The sequence below is a fragment of the Sciurus carolinensis genome, unplaced genomic scaffold, assembly GCF_902686445.1.
Source record: "Sciurus carolinensis unplaced genomic scaffold, mSciCar1.2, whole genome shotgun sequence".
Lineage (NCBI taxonomy): Eukaryota > Metazoa > Chordata > Mammalia > Rodentia > Sciuridae > Sciurus > Sciurus carolinensis.
This window is the reverse complement of record NW_025920149.1, coordinates 1,629,589-1,649,170: the sequence shown is the minus strand read 5'-3', so window position 1 is coordinate 1,649,170 and position 19,582 is coordinate 1,629,589. Positions and strand designations below refer to the sequence as shown.

The window sequence follows — 19,582 nt, the reverse complement described above, 5'->3', positions numbered from 1 at the left end:
CTCCCCCTCTGGCAACCACCTGTGGCTCTGATGCAGTCACTCCTAGACCAAGCGTCCCACCGCTCTCCTCCTCCAGGCAGGCCACCAGTGTTCTGGAGCAGTTGTTCTGAGTTCAAACAGCTCGCCACTCAGCTCCTCCTCTGGCAACTGCCTGTGGCTCTGATGCAGTCACTCTTAGGTCAAGCAACCCGCCACGCTCCTCCTCTTCCTCCAGGCAGTCCCCCGGTGTTCAGGAGCGCCCGCTCTGAGTCCAAACAGCTCACCACGCAGCTCCCCCTCTGGCAACTGCCTGCGGCTCTGAAGCAGTCACTCCCAGACCAAGCGACCCGCCGGGCCCCTCCTCCTCCTCCGGGCAACCCCCCGGCATTCAGAAGCGGTCGCTCCTAGTCCAAACAGCTCACCACACAGCCCCTCCTCAGGCAGCCGCCCGGAGCCCCAGTGGCTGCTCGAGTCCAAGCGCTGTGCTGAGCCGCCTCCTCTACGATGATCCCAGTTGTCCGTGTTTACCGCTCCAGCGGGGGGAGGGGCATCTCGCCGAGCAACTCCACTTCACAAATTCCCTGCTTTCCGGGGCTACCGCCCCATCTGGGACGCCTCCCCAACGGGAGAGACTCACCCGGCGGCTTTGAGTTGGTCCCAACTCTCTCACTATCTCCTCTTTTTAATCTTGCGTCCTGGAGCAATGTGAAATGCAGCCGCCCTCTAGTCCGCCATCTTGGCCCCCCGCCATAAATTAACTTTTAACCCTCACAACTCTGCATTCTTTCCAGTATAATTCTCATTTTGCAGACACTGAAATGGAAACACAGCTAGATTAAGGGACTTATTTGAAGTTGCACGACTAGAAGATGAGAGTCAGGACTGCAGCCAATATTTAAGAATCTGTGGTTATTACTCCTGGGTTTGAGACAGGATTCTGCCATGTTGCCCTCACTGGCCTTGAACTCCTGGGGTCACACCATCCTTCTGCCTCAGCCTCCTGAGTAACTGGAACTATAGGCGTGCACTACTGCACTTGGTTTCAGAAACTTTTTATCCACTATATCCTACTACTACCTAGGCAATCATTTTACTTAAAAATGTGTCCCATAAAAATTATCTTCCTCTTGGTTTGAAGTTGGCTAGTGCAGCCCTTCTTCACTAAGGGGCATATTTTAAGCTGTATTTAATTGTTTGGGACATAGTCACAAGCTATCACTGCCACTTGCTGGCAATACATGGTAATAAACTCACCTCTTGAAAGTTGGAAATCCATTAAATAAAAATGCTGCAGAACTATAGCAAAAACGTGATAACAAATATGACAATCAGTGTTTGGAAAGGTTAACATCCAGGACTGCTTCATATCCTAGATAATCTACTAAGGCCTCCAGGGAGATTAATGGAAAAGCAGAGGTTTCTTTCTAATTTTAGATGATTCAAATATCTTCTCTCTAATTATGAATAACACAAATGGAATTCCTCTCCCAACCTGATGATGCATTTGACCAGATCCTTCAAGTTTCCCCTAAGACTAACCATGACACAAATGAATGAGTGGCTCTGATGCAGGGTGTGGAACATGACCTTGGAAGAGAATGAGGCCAAAGGAGTCTGATTATATCTTACTATTGAGTTTATTAGACAGAAAGACATACACTGGAGAAATAATCTCCTTATACTCAAGGATTATATCTAACACTTCTTTTATATACCCATATAGAACAAAGCACTTAATAAATGCTTTAAAAATAAGTCTGAACTTTCTTTTTATAAATATATTAATCTCTCTTTCATCAAGGACACACATTCTTTTTGTATTCCTATATGTATTCCTTATGAATTAAGGTCTATAAAAATAGGAAAATGAGACTCAGATTATGAATTCAAAATTGATTTAAGGTCTTTTTAATTCAGGATATAAGGAAAGTTTCATCTCCCATAACTGATTTCAAGTTATTTAATAGTATATGAGAGCACCCCATAACTGACAAAGCACCTCAGATGTCATATGATATTTATGACTTAAGTCACATAGAAAATTTAATAATAATTACAAATAGCTGGCAGTTTCACTATGATCACATTTTAAAAACAAAATGTTTGTTAAACTTTACAACACTATTCCAGGGGTACTCATGGAGGAGGGGCAACTAGCAACAAGATTATCTTATTTTCCAAATTCACAGCTGGGAAGGAGAACTGCCTCCACTGAACATAAATAAACTTCCTCAAAATTACAAAAAAGAAAAGAAATCACAGGTGAAAGCAGATCAGAATTACTTTCTAATAAACTCAGGTTCCAGCCTCACTTCTTCGTGACATTACAGCTTAGATAGTTTGGACAGAAAAGAGCTCCAAAATAGAAGTCCAGTGCTGTGCTATGTCAACTGCCTTGATTCTCTCCTTTTATTATACTCCTTGGTAATAACCTCACCTTTCATAGAATTATGAAAAAATGCACCAATGGTTGGGATGTAAAAGTACTACACCAGTCCTTTTTTGTCTGCTTTTATCAATATTATGTGGCTTTTCTGCCCTGGTACTTAGAGAAAAATTAAAAATTGGCTGCTGTCCAAAGTTCTTTATAGCCAGGTGTCTCTCTTCTCCTCTCATGGAACCATCCACATGTTCATAGCCATAGCCTCTAATAGACAAGCAAATAAACAGATAAGTCTGAATGGCCTCTGAGAAGCAAATAACAACAAACAAACAGAGCTTAACTCTTTTCAAGGACTCTTCAGGAAATAAAAAGGTCAAGTCATTCCTAAGCCAAATGCCTATTTTGCCCTTTCCATATCCAGGCATGACCCTACTTTAAATAAATCCCATGGGAAAAATCTAAATTTAGGGGGACAATACATCACTTTACCAAAAAAAAAAAAAAAAAAAAAAAACTCACCATAACACTCTATCTTGGGTTTTTAAAACACAACCAGTCAAAGTTTTGGCACTTAAAACGGTTAATATTCAGTTTTGATTATTCCTAGGCAACCCTAAATAGCCACCCTCTATGGCAGTTTCTATTTGCTGAGATAAAATCCTTAACTAGTCAAGCAGTAATACAAGCACTGAGGAGCCTGCCTGACTATCCAGCATCTGGTTTTCAATGAAGCTTTGGGGCTCTCCACTTACCACCATGCATCAGGTCAGGAAGGGGAATTATAAACTCATCATGTTTTGATAGTGGAGTTTTCTCAATGTGCCAATGGCATTTCTGCAAGTTTCCAGGTTACTGAAGTACTTGGAGGGCATCAAGTGGATCTGAGAGACCACTCTGAACTAAATTTTAAAACTCTTATTTCTGCAGCTGATAATCTACCAAAGGCTCAAAACTCATCCACTGTTTAAGCTTTTTCCCATTATCCCACATCAATTTTATTACATATAAAACAGAGTTCTCAGGTAATTGCCTACATTACCTATTGTCCATAGGAATAATTGGTCTTACCTTCCCCTGCATGATTTGTGGGATCTCTATACTATCAATATTCATTTTCTTACTAATCCTGAATAAGTACACAAGTGTTGAGCTGAATGTTACAAGACACTGAAAGTTTCTGTCACTGAAACTCAACTTATCATATTTTTGAAGATACTCAACATTTTCACATCTGCTTCACTTAGTGCTGTCCCCTCTCCTCATCTTCTTTTGGTTCTGAATAATGTTTTTGCATTTTCTTCCTCTGTAACATTTCCACACCCCTTATTATTCATCATGGACCTATTTGATCATTAAATATAAAAATGTCTTTAGTAATGTAGTGACCCAGGAGAGTCACCTCTGTAATCCATATAGTCTTGGAGAATATCCAACATCTGGATCATTTGGGAGAAAAGTAAATCTCAATGGCCTCTGGCAAGGAAAAGAAAATGAGAAACTAGTATTATTTAAGGTGAGTTACCCTCACACAAAATTTATAAAAGAATACAATTTTATAAGTAAGTCAAATGCTAAAGTAGAAATATAAATGTCACATAACTTTCTCAGAAACTCTACATAGTTTACATAAGAATACAAAGTGCCTCCACATGTAGCTGCATCCTTCACAGCAGTTTTAAAGCTATAGTGGAGATATTCTTAAGGCACATGTCAATTCACCAGGAACCATGGAAACCCTAGAGCAACCAAGGAGCCTATTTCTGGAATGTCACATCACTCATTGAAAACAAATATAAACTTTCACTTTAATAGTGAAATAAATAAATACATGAAGAGTAAATGGCAAGATTCACTTATGTGTGTACCCCTTCCCCAAGATCCTGAAGAGCTGTGGTCAGTTATCTACTGCTATTCCCCACTTGGGGGTGTAAGTCATTATAATCTAGAAAAGTCTGAGAAGCATCACTTTAGAGAAGCAATCCCCCATGATACATGAGGAAACTTGCATACAGATAGTGAAAAGAGAAAAGAATTCAAAATAATGCATTAAGAACAAAATCAAGCTGAGAGCTGCTTGTTATCAGACATTGTTTTAAAATTTGCCTGAACAAAGAAGTACAGTGTTGACAAAACAATATTCTTTTTTAAGAAAATGAACTTAATTTAAGCTTACCACAAAGATAAGATCAAGTGTGAGGGAAAACTCCTGCCAGATTCTAGCCCAAATTGTTGGGAAAGCATTGAGCTTAAAGAAGGTGAGTACTTCGATTCTTATCTCATCTCTGACATTTGCTAGCTATATGACTTTGGACAAGAACTTTCTGGGTCTGGGACATAAAAAACTTGGATGGAGGGTATTTATGGGCTCATCTCCATCTCTAACACACTTACAGTTGATATGTCAAAGAAAATTAAGCACAGTAATACATGCAATTATTTACCTTGCAAATGATTGGAAATTTTTGCCAAATATGAAGTTTTAGGTTAGTTCAGGACACACCTGGGACAGTCATCCTAAATGGACAATTTTGAAATTCTGGTCTTCTGATACCCAGCTCACATTTCGGGAAAGACTATTGTCAGTATCCCTTGAGTTTAAATCAAACCCCACAGGTTAACAAGAATAAGTGCTTACTGAGCCTTTATTATGTGTCAATTTAGCATAAAGTACCAGCAGACAATTATAAAAGAAATGCTCAATGCTGACTCTCCTTCTGACTCTAAAATATATAGCTGGACTGATCAGGTGAACATACACTGATCAACCAGGCAGTAGATTAAGGTAGGACTTGCCAAGTGCTGGAGAGGGATCCTAAATACTATAGGAATTCAGGAAAAAAAGAATAATGATGTGGTAGAGTGAGGTGGAATGAGATGGAATAGAGTGGGTGTATAATTTTAGAGAAAGTTTACACTGAATTAGGGTCTTGTAAAAGGGGAAACTTGAATCAGTCTCATGAAATAAGTAAGTTCCTCATTAATTAGGTTTTAAACAGTCATCAGCTGAGAGCAGTACATATATCTATACCTGAAATGCAGGAAAACTAGCAGCTTATCCAGCAGGTGAAGTTTCCCACTAGCCTCAATCAGGTGGTCTCCAACTTCAAAAGGCTCTTGCTGTAAACCTGGAAAAGAAAGGGTCCATTCCCAATCACATGCCCTGACTCAGGGCAAACTTCTTGAAATGAAAAGTCAATAGGTAGGCAACAGCAAGAGAACCCTTGCTCCATTTAATTCATTATGTCCCTTAGTGGCATCCATTTGAGGCACTTTATAACTGTTTGCTTATGTCACTATCTCAATGCAGCTTAACACCAATTTCAGAGCCTGGCACATCCAAAAAGCCTAATAAATACTTGCCTAGGAATCAAACCCACTCTTCAGGAAACTGAGGCAAAGGGTGATGCCAAAGGTCAAGGAGATCCAAAAATAAAATGCTAAGGCTCTCACTCTAGAAAAGGAATCAAGAAACAGTTTTAGGTGTATATAGGTGATTCTCAAGGTAAGGGTGGCAGTCAGAATATTCTGGAAGGGGTCATTGCCTTGGAGTTTTCTCTTAGATGTGACACAACTGCCCCTGAGTCCACTGCCCCAGAAACCTGGAGGTGTTTTCTTTGGGTGCTCCTGCTGCCCACACTACTGTTGCACACCAGAGGTCTTTTCTCTGGGCATGCCTGTGGTCTACACTGCTGCCACTGACATTGTTGCCCCTGATATTTTTGGTTCCAAAGCTGCTGCTGCTCCCTGGATGTCACCTGGAGGTCTTCTCTCTGGTTGCCACTGCAGCTACAGCCACAGCTGCCACCACTGCAGTTGCTGATCTCCCACCACTGCCAACAACACAGATGACTGAGATGCTACTGAGCATCTGCCTGCTGTCACCGACCCCCTGCCACTTACCACTTCTACCACTGCCCAGAGGTTTGCTGCCAGGGAGACTTCAGGTTTGGTTGCACATGATTGCATCCATTTTGAGACACCAGTCAGAGCCTGAGGTATGAGATACTGGCAGGTTTCCTGCTATTGCCATCTTGGGGAGTCAAGGTGCACCTGTCTGGGGACACCAACCAGGACCTGGAGGTTGAATGTCAGGTGCCTGTGGGTTTGCCTGTACTTGGTGTCTTCCTCCTGGGGATGCTGGTTGCTGCCAGCTAGTTATTGTCTCTCAGGATTGCTCATCCCTGGTGGGCTATTTGCAAATTCCACTATCATTGAGGTCTTGGGACTGCAACATGGTCAAACCTAAGACATCTGAGGCCCAGATTTCTGGGATAGTGACAGGGTCTGTCAGGGCCTGTCTGGGTCAGGAAGTCTTGTGGGAAGTCAGAGGCAGGGCTGAGAAGCATTTGGATGCTAGCAGAGACAGTTTTTCAATTTTCCACTGAGATTTACTTTATTTTATTTTTTTCCTCTGGCATCTATCTCCACTGTATTTGGAGCACGGTGTTTTTCATGCACCAATTTGTTGAGGATGTTGATATATGCATGGTGTTTTGCAGTTCTGCTGTATATTTTTATATATCTAACTTTTTTTCTTTATATATATATTCTTCCTCTTCCTTGTCTGTTTCTCTGGATTCCCTTTCTAACTTTTCTCCCCCTAATGGTCAATCTCTGTTCTTCTTCCACTCTTCTTGTGGATTTTTGCTTGTGGTTTCTCTTTTCTCCTTCATGAACATCATGTCCTGCACTATTTCTGATTTCTCAGTGTCCAATATTTGAGATTGCAAATCCTTTTGGCAAATTTTCTGTTTATATTGTAGACCATGATTGAACTCATCATTGCTGTTTATAGCTAGAAGGCAGTGGACACCTTGGTGGAAGCTATTAGATTTGAGGATGTCTATTGTGCTGGATGCTGTTGATGTTGGTCTTCATCTTAATGGTGGTATACTAGAAAACTTCAGGGACAATATAGTTCTATAGAATAGAGTCTGTAGTACCACAGATTCATTCTACTAGATGGGAAAACACACAAGTAACATGAAAAAACAAGAGAAAAAAGTGCCCAAAACAAATCAAGATGCCCCAATATGAGAATCCACTAACATAACAGTAGAAGAAATGTCCACAAAGGAGTTTAGAATACACATAGTTAAGCTGATCTATGATTAAAGGATGGTATAAAGAGTGAAATCAAAGAGAAAAAACAGGAAGTGAAGGATCACTTCAATAAAGATTTAGAGATTGTAGGGAAAAAAATCAAGCAGAAATCCTTGAAATGAAGGTATCCATAAACTAAATTGTACTTGTAATGGTAAGCATCACCAATAGACTAAACTATTTAGAATACAGAACCTCAGACAATGAAGACAATATTATTTACTATTGAAAATAAAGTTGATCGTGCAGAGAAGATGGTAAAAATCCATGAACAGACCTTCCAAGAATTATGGGAAAACATAAAAAGACCAAATATGGGAGTTATCTGGATAGATGAAGGAGCAGAGGTATAAACCAAGGGAATGCACAATTTTTTCAATGACATAATATCAGAAAATTTCCCAAAGCAAAAGAATAAAATGGGAAATCAAATACAGGAGGCTTACAGGACTCCAAATGTACAATATTACAGCAGACCCACACCAAGACACATTAAAATGAGAATGACTAAAATACAGAATAAGGGTAAATTCTTAAAGGCTGTGAGAAAAAAAAAAGCAAATTACATATAGGAGAAAACCAATTCAGATCTCAAGTGATTTCTCAACCCAGAACCACAAAGCTAGGAGGACTTAGAACAACATATTTCAAACTTGGAAAGAAAATGGATGCCAACCAAGAATTTTATAACAAACAAAATTAAGTTTCAGATTTGAAGATAAAATAAAAACCTTCCATGAAAAACAAAAGTTAAAAAAATTCACAATTAGAAAGTCTGCACTACAGAACATTCTCATCAAAATATTCCATGAGGATGAAGAGGGAAAAAAAGTGAAAACCAGCAAAGGGAGAAACTACACTAAAGGAATAGTCAAAGAAGAAACTACATCAAATTAAAAGCCAGAAATAAACCAAATGACCATGAATACAAATCATACCTCAGTAATAACCTTGAATGTTAATGGTCTCAATTCATCAAGCAAAAGATATAGACTTGCAGATTTGATTAAAAAACAAAATCCAATAATAAGTTGTCTCCAAGAGACTCACTTCATAGGCAAAGACATCCACAGACTGAAGGTGAAAGGATAGGAAAAAACATATCACTCATACGAATTGTGGAAACAATCAGGGGTTTCCATCCTCATATCAGAAAAGGTGGATTTCTAGCCAAACTTATTCAGAAGGGACAAAGAAGGTCACTTCATTCTACTGAAGGGAATTATACATCAGCAAAACATAAAATTATAAATACATGTGCCCCAAACAATGGAGCATCTATGTACATCAAACCCTTCACAATTTCACGAATCAAATAGACCACAGCACAATAATACTGGGTGACTGAACACATCGCTCTTACTACTGGACAGATCTAAACAAAATCTATATAAAGAAACTATAGAACTCAATAATACAATAAATAACTTAGACATAACAGACATGTATACAATATTTCATAAATAAATAAGTGATACACTTTTTTTCTCAGCAGTACAAGGATCCTTCTCTAAAACAAACCACATCTTATGCCACAAAGTAACTCTTAGTAAATACAAAAAAATGGAGCTAATACCCTACAGTCTATCAGATCATAATGGACTGAAATTAGAAATCAATGATAAGATAAAAAATAGAAACTATTCTAATATATGGAGACTATTACACTATTGAATGACAAATGATTAGTAGAAGAAATAGAGGATGACATGAAAAAATACCTAGAGTAAATGAAAATATGGATACAACAAACCAAAATTTCTGGGACACAATTAAGGCAGTAATAAGAGGAAAGTTCACTGCATTGAGCTCATTTATTGAAAGAATAAAAAGTAAAAAATAAATGGTCTAACTTTATATCTCAAAGCCATAGGAAAAAAACAAATCAACACCAAAAACAGGAGAAGATAGGAAATAATTAAAATCAGAACTGAAATCACTGAAATTGAAAAAGAAACAACTGAAAAAAATTGACAAAACAAAAATTTGGTTCTTTGAAAAATCAATAAAATTGATAAATCCCTAGCCACACTAATGAAGAGAAAGAGAGAGAAAACCTGAATTAACAAAAATACAAGATGAAAAAGGAAATATCACAACAGACCCAACTAAATACAGAATAATTAGAAATTATTTTGAAAATTTATACTCCAACAAAAGAAAATACTGCAGACATTGACACATTTCTAGAGATATATGACCTATCTAATCTGAATCAGGAAATCATACATGATCTAAACAGAATAATTTTAAGTAATAAAATAGGAAATACCATTAAAAGTCTGCCAATTAAGAAAAGTCCAGAACCAGAAGGATTATCAACTGAGTTATACAAGATCTTCAAAGAAGAATTAATACCAATACTCCTCAAATTATACCATGAAGTAGAAGGAGGGAACCTTTCCAAACTCATTCTCTGAGACTAATATCACCTTGATACCAAAATCAGACAAAGACACATTAAGGAGAGAAAACTTCAGAACAATATCTCTGATAAATACAGATGCAAAAATTCTCAATAAAATCCTGGGTAATTTCTACTAAAAATGTTAAAAAGATAGTGCACCACTATCAAGTGTGGTTCATCCCAGGGATGCAGAATTGGTTCAACATATGGAAAACAATAAATGTAATTCATCATATCAATAGACTTAAAAACAAGAATCATTATCTCAATAGATGCAAAATAATATATGCAATTGACAAAATACAGGACACCATCATGTTTAAAAAACTAGAAAAACTTAGGTATAGTAGGAACATACCTCAACATCATAAAAGCCACATCTGATAAACCCAAGGCCAACATAATTCTAAATGGAGAAAAATTGGAAAGTATTCCCTCTAAAATCTGGAAAAAACCAAGAATGTCCCTTTCATCACTTTTATGCAAAAATATCCATGAAACTCTAGTCAGAGCAATTAGAAAAGAGAAAGAAATTAAAGGTATACAAATAGGTAAAGAAGAACTCAAACTATCACTATTTGCCAATAGCATGATTCTTTATTTAGAAGATCTAAAAAATTCCACCAGAAAATTTCTAGAACTAATAAATAAATTCAGCAAATTAGGAGGATATAAAATCAATACCCATAAATGCCTTCCTATACATTAGTAATGAATTCACTAAAAGAGAAATAAAGAAAATTATACCCCTCCCCCCAAAAATGAGAGTAAACTATCCCATTCACAGTAGCCTCAAAAAAAAAATAGGTATAAATCTAAAAAGAAGAGGTGAAAGATCTCTACAATGAAAACTACAGAACACTAAAGAAATAAACTGGGGCTGCCACACAGCGGAGTGTGGTTTAATGGACAATGTACTGATATGTATGCCTGAAGTACTTGAAATGCAAATTTGGGACAACTTTACCATCTAAATGCTTGGCTGGATTAAGCGCCTGATGAGGATGGTTTTCCACAAGTTGGAGTAAACATGCAATTGGTACTTTGGTCTGGAAAACCATATGGTTCATCTCGAAGTATTGTAAGGAAAATTGGTACTAACTTATCTCTGATTCAGTGTCTAAGAGTTCAATTTCAACTTACCAGCCATGCAACAGAATGGAGTCCCAACCACCTGGGAGAGGATGCAGTGGTATCTTTTGCTGATGTTGGATGGGTAACCACAGAAAGAAGAGAGTGTTCAACAATACTAAGGACAGAAGTCAGGTCAAAGCCAACCCTTCACGAAGACTTTTCTTTCTTTGAGAAGCCCCCAAGCAGGCATATTTCCTTACCAAACTTGTCTCAAGAAGAACCTCCACCGAAGACTGCAACACTGGCCAATGAGGAAGCCCTGCAAAAGATCTGTGCACTTGAAAATGAACTTGCTACTCTCAGAGCTTAGATTGCCAAAATCGTAACTCTGCAAGAGCAACAAAATCTCACTGCAGGTGACTTGGTTCCTGCTACGTCTGTTACCATGGCCCCACCTCCTCCCCCCGCACTGCCACCTCCTCTACCCGTTCCACCAGGGCTCCACCAAAGTAAATCTGCCATTGATCTGATTAAAGAGCAAAGATAGCAAAAAGCCAGTGCTGGAAAGACTTTGGCTAAGAACAATCCAAAGAAATCTGACGTGCCAAATATGCTAGAACTCCTTAAAGATATGAATAGTGTAAAACTTCAGTCAGTTAAGAGGTCAGAGCAAGATGTAAAGCCCACGCCAGTAGATGCTACTGACCCTGCTGTCCTCATAGTAGAAGCTTTGAAAAAGAAATATGCTTATCAGTATCAAAGCAATAGCCAAGGTGAAGTTGAATAAAGATCTCCAAAGTCTGAATCAGAGACCACCTCAGAGACAGCATTGTTTGGGCCACATGTGTTGAAGTCTACAGGAAAAATAAAGGCTTTAATTGAAAATGTTTCAAATTCCTAATGGATAATGAGTTGAGAAAAATTTCCTGGTTCAACTGGTTTGTGAGGGCTGAGTTTGGCTAGTAGAAATTGACACTATTTAGTAAATACCTGACTTTAGTATTCAGTGATCTCCTTTTTAGCCTAGAGAATTAAGCAATAATGGAAGCACCATAACTTTGTTTTGCTTTATGAGATGGTCAGTTCTGGAGCTTCCCATAACATACTGAATTCTGACATGTTTTTCAAGTATAGCCAGGAGATGGAGGCTTCCAATCTTGAAAATATTTCTAAGATTTCAGAACACAGAAAGGACATTTGTGGATTTTACTGTGCATTTAAAATTCTTAACACTAATTTATCTGTACAAATATTTTATATACATATGTTTGGATATAAAACAGTTTAAAAATTGTCAATGACAATGAGGGTATTGTTATCTTCATATGTTTTCAATGAGCATTTACTCTTAGTAATGGATTAGCTGGTATAATTTAAGATGTTGGAATAAAATATTTGAGATTGGAAACTTCTTGCCTCAAACAGAACTTATATCTTAGATTCTCTCTCACATTTTTGGAGCTGAGCTTTGCATAGAAACCAGTTGATGTTCACTGGTAGAATTACATATAATTTCCATTAGAGGGAAGTTGAGAACCAGGGCAGCAGCTTGTACCTCATTGCCATCCACGTACTGGGGAAACAAATGTACTTTCCAAGTGGTGACAGATTAAATTATTGAATTAAATCACTTTAATATAAACCAGATATGCCATCTTTCTTTATTTCAATTTAATAAATGGCATCATAAAAATGACTCATTGCTAAGTTAATAAATAATACTTCTGGAAATGTCAGCATAATGGGAGTTTAAAATTTTTAAATATTGGTCAAACTATTAATTTTATAATGAAACATTATTAAATAGGAGTATGACTTTCTTATATATTATTTATCATTGGTCAGAATGCTGTTCTGATGAATTAATATTATGCAATGTAATTCTTAGATATTATTAGAAAGTGGAGAAAGGCATTTCTCATCCAGAGCTTATAAGGACTTGCAATAAGTAGTCATTTGTAAGTGTTCAATAAACTTTCATGATTTTCTATTTCTGATAAATTCAGCTATAGTTAATGCCAGCATTTCTTACCAAAAGTAAATATTTGAACTTTTAAAAATTTTATATCTAGTGAAGAAAAGTTATTCTTCCTGGGAGAATTAGGAGATAAAGAGATAAATATTTTAAGTTATTGAAAATGTGTGTTCGCCTAAATATCAACAAAAATTATCTGAGGTAATTTACATGGTTTGGTTATTTGGCTTAAGTTTAAACTGTGGCATGTTGTTAGATATTGTTTCTAATTTTTTGGTATGTTAAAGAATTCTGCCTTTTAAGATATTCAGAAATTCACCTGACACATATTTTGGCCTCCTAAAAAAAATATATTTGCATCAGTATTGAATTCTGGCTAGTACTCCAATGTAAGGAATTTACTATTTTAAAATAAAACAAACTTTATTTCCAAAAAAAAAAGAGAAAGAAACTGAAGATGACATTAGAGGATGGAAAGACTTCTCATGCTCCTGAAAGGCAGAAATAATATTATCAAAATGGCCATACTACCAAAAGTGTTATACAAATTTAATGTAATTTCTATTAAAATACCAATAACATTCTTCATAGAACTAGAAAAAACAATCATGAAATTCATTTGGGAAAATTAGAGATCCAGAATAGCCAAAGCAATCCTTAGCAAGAATAGTGAAGGAGGAGACATCACATTACCAGACCTTAAACTATACTACAGAGGTATAGTAATAAAAACAGCATGGTTTGGTGTCAAAACAGACACACATATCAATAGTACAGAATAGAGGACACAAAGACAAACCCATATTAAAATAGGTATCTCTTACTAGACAAGTGTGCCAAAAATATTCACTGCAGAAAAGAGCCTATTTAACAACGGTGCTGGGAAAAATGGAAAGGACATGTAACAAAATGAAATTACACATTTATCTCTCACCCTGCATGAAACTCCACTCAAAGTGGATCAAAGACTCAGGCCTAATAGAAGAAAAACTAGGCCCAAATCTATACCATGTCGGCCTAGAATCTGATTTCCTTAACAAGACTCCTAAAGTGCAATATGTTCAATCAAGAATCAATAAATGAAATGGATTCAAACTAAAAAGCTTCTTTTCAGCAAAAGAAACAATCAATAATGTGAAGAGAGAGCCTACAGAGTGGGAGAAAATCTTTACCACTTGCACCTCAGATAAAGCAATAAACTCTAGGATATATAAAGAACTCAAAAAACTTAACACCAAAAACAAATAACCCAGTCAATAAATGGGCTAACAGACATATCACAGAAGTTACACAATCAATCAACAAATACATGAAAAATGATCAATATTGATGGCAGTTAGAGAAATGCAAATCAAAACTAATCTAAGATTTCTTCTCATTCCAATTAGAATGGTAATTATCAAGAATACAAGCAACAGTAAATGTTGACAAGGATATGGGGAAAAAGGTACACTCATACATTGCTGCTGGGAATGCAAATTGTTGCAACCATTATGGAAAGCAGTATGATGATCCCTCAGAAACCTTGGAATGGAACCACGATTTGAACCAGGTATCCCACTCGTTGGTTTATACCTAAAGGACTTAAAATGAGCATACTACAGTGATGCAGCTACATCAATGTTTATAGCAGCTCAATTCACAATAGCTTAACTATGAAACCAACCTAGATGCCCTTCAACAGATGAATGGATAAGGAAAATGTGGTATGTATATGATGGAATACTACTCAGCTTTAAAAAAAGAATGAAATTATGGCATTTGCTGGTAAATGGATGGAGTTAGAGAATCTCATGCTAAGTTAAATAAACCAAACATGCAAAATTAAAGGCCAAATGTTTTCTCTGATATGCAGATGTTTATTCACAATAAGGTGGGGTAGAGGAAGAATAGAGTTACTTTATATTAGGTAGAGGGAGTGAATGGAAGGGAAGGGGTATGGGGGTTAGAAGGACAGTTGAGTGAAACACATATTTTTACCTCATGTACATATATGACTGCATGACTGATATGATCCTATATGTATAATCAGAAAAATGAGAAATTAAACTTTATTTATGTATGATCTATAAAAATGTATGAATGCATTCTACCAACATGTACAACTAATTAGAACAAATTTTAAAAACATAAAGAAAGAATATTATTGAAATTTTCCTTCAAAATCTACATTCCTAATGCCTCTTCTTCCTTAAAAAAATATTCTAATGTGCATCTGATTAAGATACTGTTAAACTTTTAAATAGTTCACGTGCTACTTGGCAAAAAGTCTTTAACACAAGTACAGCAAACCTTCTACATTCTTTGTATATTGGAGCCTCCATGGCCAGAAATTGTCTATCAGAGTGTGTAAAAAAATCCATTATTTGAATGAAAATGAAAACACAACACATAAATTTTGTAGGCAAGCACTAAAGCAGTGCTTAGAAACATGCAGAAGTCAGTAAGATGAAGGGGAAGCAGCAAATGATTCTAAGAAGCATGTGGGTAGGAGGAAAAGCAAGTGAAAGTGCTACTTCAGAAGCTGAGTCAAGAGTATTTCAAGGGAAAAGTGATCTACTATGTCAAGGGTTTCTGAGAGCTTAACTGAAATGTGAATTGACAATCACTGGGCATCACAGAGATCACTGGTGAACTTAGCATAGTGGCTGAGTAGGTTCAACACTAGAGAAAATCTAATCATGAAGAAATGCTCAGACAAATCCAGATATGACACATTCTGTGAAACTACCAGTTTTATTCTCCATAACTGTCAACATCATGAAAGACAAAATGATCCCCTCTCTGCACCCCCCCAACCTTAAAAACATTTCTAGAATGCAGAAAAAGAGAGACATGGCAAATACAATACAGAATCTATGGATCTTGTATTAAGAGAGAAAAAGAAAAACATAGCCCTAAGGGATATTACAGGAACATCTGAAGAAGTCTGAGTAACATTAGATAAAACAGAGAAAATGAGAATAATCAAAATACATACAGTAAATACATGTAGTTTTTTTTTTTTTTGAAGAATTCTGGTATGATTCTTTGAAGAATTCTGCTATGATACCCAGAACTACTAAAGAAAAACAATGTGGGGAAAAAGGACACTGCCTCACCATCAAACAAATATGGGTGATCCACACACTTTTGAAGCTGGGATAAAATATTCTGAAGTTTAACTTTCTTTGCCATTTCATTTTCAAATACATCTGTAATTTTGAAGAGAGAAATAAAAATGGACTAACAAATCAAAAGCAAAAACAAAAACAAACCAAACTCTTTATAAATAACCTTACTAATTTTATTGGACATTCCTCAAATTTATACTAACTCCCAATGGCTCATCTGCACTGAGAATTAATAGCATATCCACATGGAACTTTTCTATATATCACTTTGTTTTGAGAAGAAAGTCTATAAATTGAACTTGGGGGTGGCTTGTTATAATGACTGGAAATTTCTGAAATTTTCTTCTTTAACTTCTATTGTGGATTTAAGAGGGGGATAAAGCAAATGGAGGACAAAAGGTATGGTTGGATATTTAAAAGTGTTTGCACTCGGAACGGAACTAGCCCGCTAGTGAGAGCCTTTCTGACCAGAACAAGCTCCGAGTCCCGGAGCCACGGCAGCGCAGCGTACTCCGGCAACGAACCAGCGGAGAGCCTCAATCCGAAAGCAGCCTCTGGGATCAGGGCAGGGCAGCCAGAGACCTCTTCAGGCAGCTCTGCCCACTCCATCTGCAGGCTCTCTTCATGGGGAGATCCAAGATGGCGGCCTAGAGGGGGACTGCACCCCCAGTCGCTCCAGAACCCAGGAGTTAAGAAGGGGAAGCATTGAGAGACTTGGACTGAAATAGAGCCACGGGTGAGTCTGCTCACTGGGTAAAGCTCAGCCCGGGTGGCAGGCCCAGATAGAGGTGGCTTATTGGAGCCGGGCAGGGCAGCTAGAGTCTTCCCAAGGTAGCCTTCCACACTCCAGCAGTGGGCTCCTCCCACACGGCCAGCTGCACGGTGCAGGCCCACAGTGAGAGCATTTCCGCACAGAGCCAGTTCCAAACCGTGGAACCACTAGGGGGGTAGGGGCAGTTTTCTTCGGATGCGCTGCTTTATCAGATTCCTCCAACACATCAGGCTACTGAATGCTGGGAGGTGATACACTGGAAATCTACCGGGACACTATAAGCCAATAGCGGAAAACTGCAATATCTCAGGGTCCCACTGACAACTGACCAATATGAGAAAACAAGGGAAGAAAATGTCCCAAACAAACCGAGATACTACATCAATAAAACCCAATGACAACACAGCAGAAGAAATGTCAGAAAGGGAGTTCAGAATGTACGTAATTAAAACAATCAGGGAAGCTAATGAGGAGATGAAAGAGCAAATGCAGGCATTGAAGGAGGAGATGAAAGAGCAAATGCAGGCATTAAATGATCGCACCAATCAACAGTTAAAAGAGCAAATACGGGAAGCAAGAGATCATTTCAATAAAGAGTTAGAGATACTGAAAAAAAAAACAAACTGAAATCCTTGAAATGAAGAAAACAATAAATCAAGTTAAAAACTCCATAGAAAGCGTAACCAATAGGATAGAACACCTGGAAGACAGAACCTCAGACATTGAAGACAAATTATTTAATCTTGAAAGCAAAGTTGGCCAAACAGAAAAGATGGTAAGAAATCATGAACAGAATCTACAAGAATTATGGGATATCATGAAAAGGCCAAATTTAAGAATTATTGGGATTGAGGAAGGCTTAGAGAAACAAACCAAAGGAATGAACAATCTATTCAATGAAATAATAACAGAAAATTTCCCAAATCTGAAGAATGAAATGGAAAACCAAGTACAAGAGGCTTATAGAACTCCAAACATACAAAATTACAACAGACCCACACCAAGGCACATTATAATGAAAATACCTAACATACAAAATAAAGACAGAATTTGAAAAGCCATGAGAGAAAAGAATCAAATTACATTCAGAGGGAAACCAATAAGAATATCAGCAGATTTTTCAATCCAGACCCTAAAAGCTAGAAGGGCCTGGAACAACATATACCAAGCCCTGAAAGAAAACGGATGCCAACCAAGAATCTTATACCCAGCAAAACTTACCTTCAAATTTCACAATGAAATAAGAACCTTCCATGATAAACAAAAGCTAAAGGAATTTACAAAAAGAAAGCCAGCATTAGAGAACATTCTCAGCAAAATATTCTGTGAGGAAGAGATGAAAAACAATGATGCAAATCAGCAACAGGAGGCACTAGCCTAAAGGAATAGCCAAATAAAGGAGAAACCAAATCATGTCAAAAACAAATATGAGTCAATTGACTGGGTATACAAATCATATCACAATAATAACCCTGAATGTTTATGGCCTGAATTCATCAATCAAAAGACACAGACTGGCAGAATGGATTAAAAGGAAAAATCCAACAATATGCTGCCTGCAAGAGACTCATCTCATAGAAAGAGACATCCATAGACTAAAGGTGAAAGGATGGGGAAAAACATACCATGCACACGGACACAGCAAAAAAGCTGGAGTATCCATCCTCATCTCAGATAATGTGGACTTCAAACCAAAACTAGTCAGAAGGGATAAATAAGGACATTACATGCTGCTTAAGGGAAGCATAAATCAGCAAGACATAACAATCATAAATATCTATGCCCCGAACATTGGCTCATCCATGTACGTCAAACAAATCCTTCTCAATTCCAGAAATCAAATAGACCACAACACAATAATACTAGGCGATTTTAACACACCTCTCTCACCACTGGATAGATCATCCAAACAAAACTTGAATAAAGAAACTATAGATCTCAACAACACAATCAGCAATTTAGACTTAACGGACATATATAGAATATACCATCCAACAAAGAACGAATACAGTTTCTTTTCAGCAGCACATGGGTCCTTCTCTAAAATAGACCATATTTTATGCCACAAAGCTACTGTTAGCAAATACAAGAAGATAGAGATACTACCTTGTACTCTATCAGATCATAATGGATTGAAATTAGAAATAAATGACAGAATAAAAAACAGAAACTTCTCCAATACCTGGAGACTAAATAATACACTATTATATGATGAATGGATAACAGAAGACATCAGGAGGGAAATAAAAAAATTCTTAGAAGTAAACGAGAACAAAGACACATCATATCAAAATCTCTGGGACACTATGAAAGCAGTACTTAGAGGAAGATTTATTTCATGGGGTGCATTCAAAAAAAGAAGTAGAAATCAACAAATGAACGACTTAACACTACAGCTCAAAGCACTAGAAAAAGAAGAGCAGACCAATACCAAAAGTAGTGGAAGACAGGAAATAGTTAAAATCAGAGTCGAAATCAACGAAATCGAAACAAAAGAAACAATTGGAAAAATTAACAAAATAAACAGTTGGTTCTTTGAAAAAATAAATAAAATTGATAAACCCTTAGCCACACTAACAAAGAGAAAGAGGGAGAAAACTCAAATTACTAAAATTCGGAATGAACAAGGAAACATCACAACAGACACGAGTGAAATACAAAACATAATTAGAAGCTATTTCGAAAATCTATACTCCAACAAAACAGAAAACCTCAAAGACATCAACAAATTTCTAGAGACATAAGAACTACCTAAACTGAGGAGGACATACACAAC

The 19,582-nt window shown here is 37.1% G+C and overlaps 2 pseudogenes; one reads left to right on the top strand and one right to left on the bottom strand.

The window, feature by feature from the left end:
• Positions 1-31: 31 nt before the first annotated feature.
• Positions 32-19,582, bottom strand: part of LOC124974460 (chromodomain-helicase-DNA-binding protein 1-like) — a 37,862-nt pseudogene continuing 18,311 nt past the window's right edge.
• LOC124974459 (mitochondrial fission regulator 1-like) lies at positions 10,847-11,847 on the top strand (annotated as a pseudogene).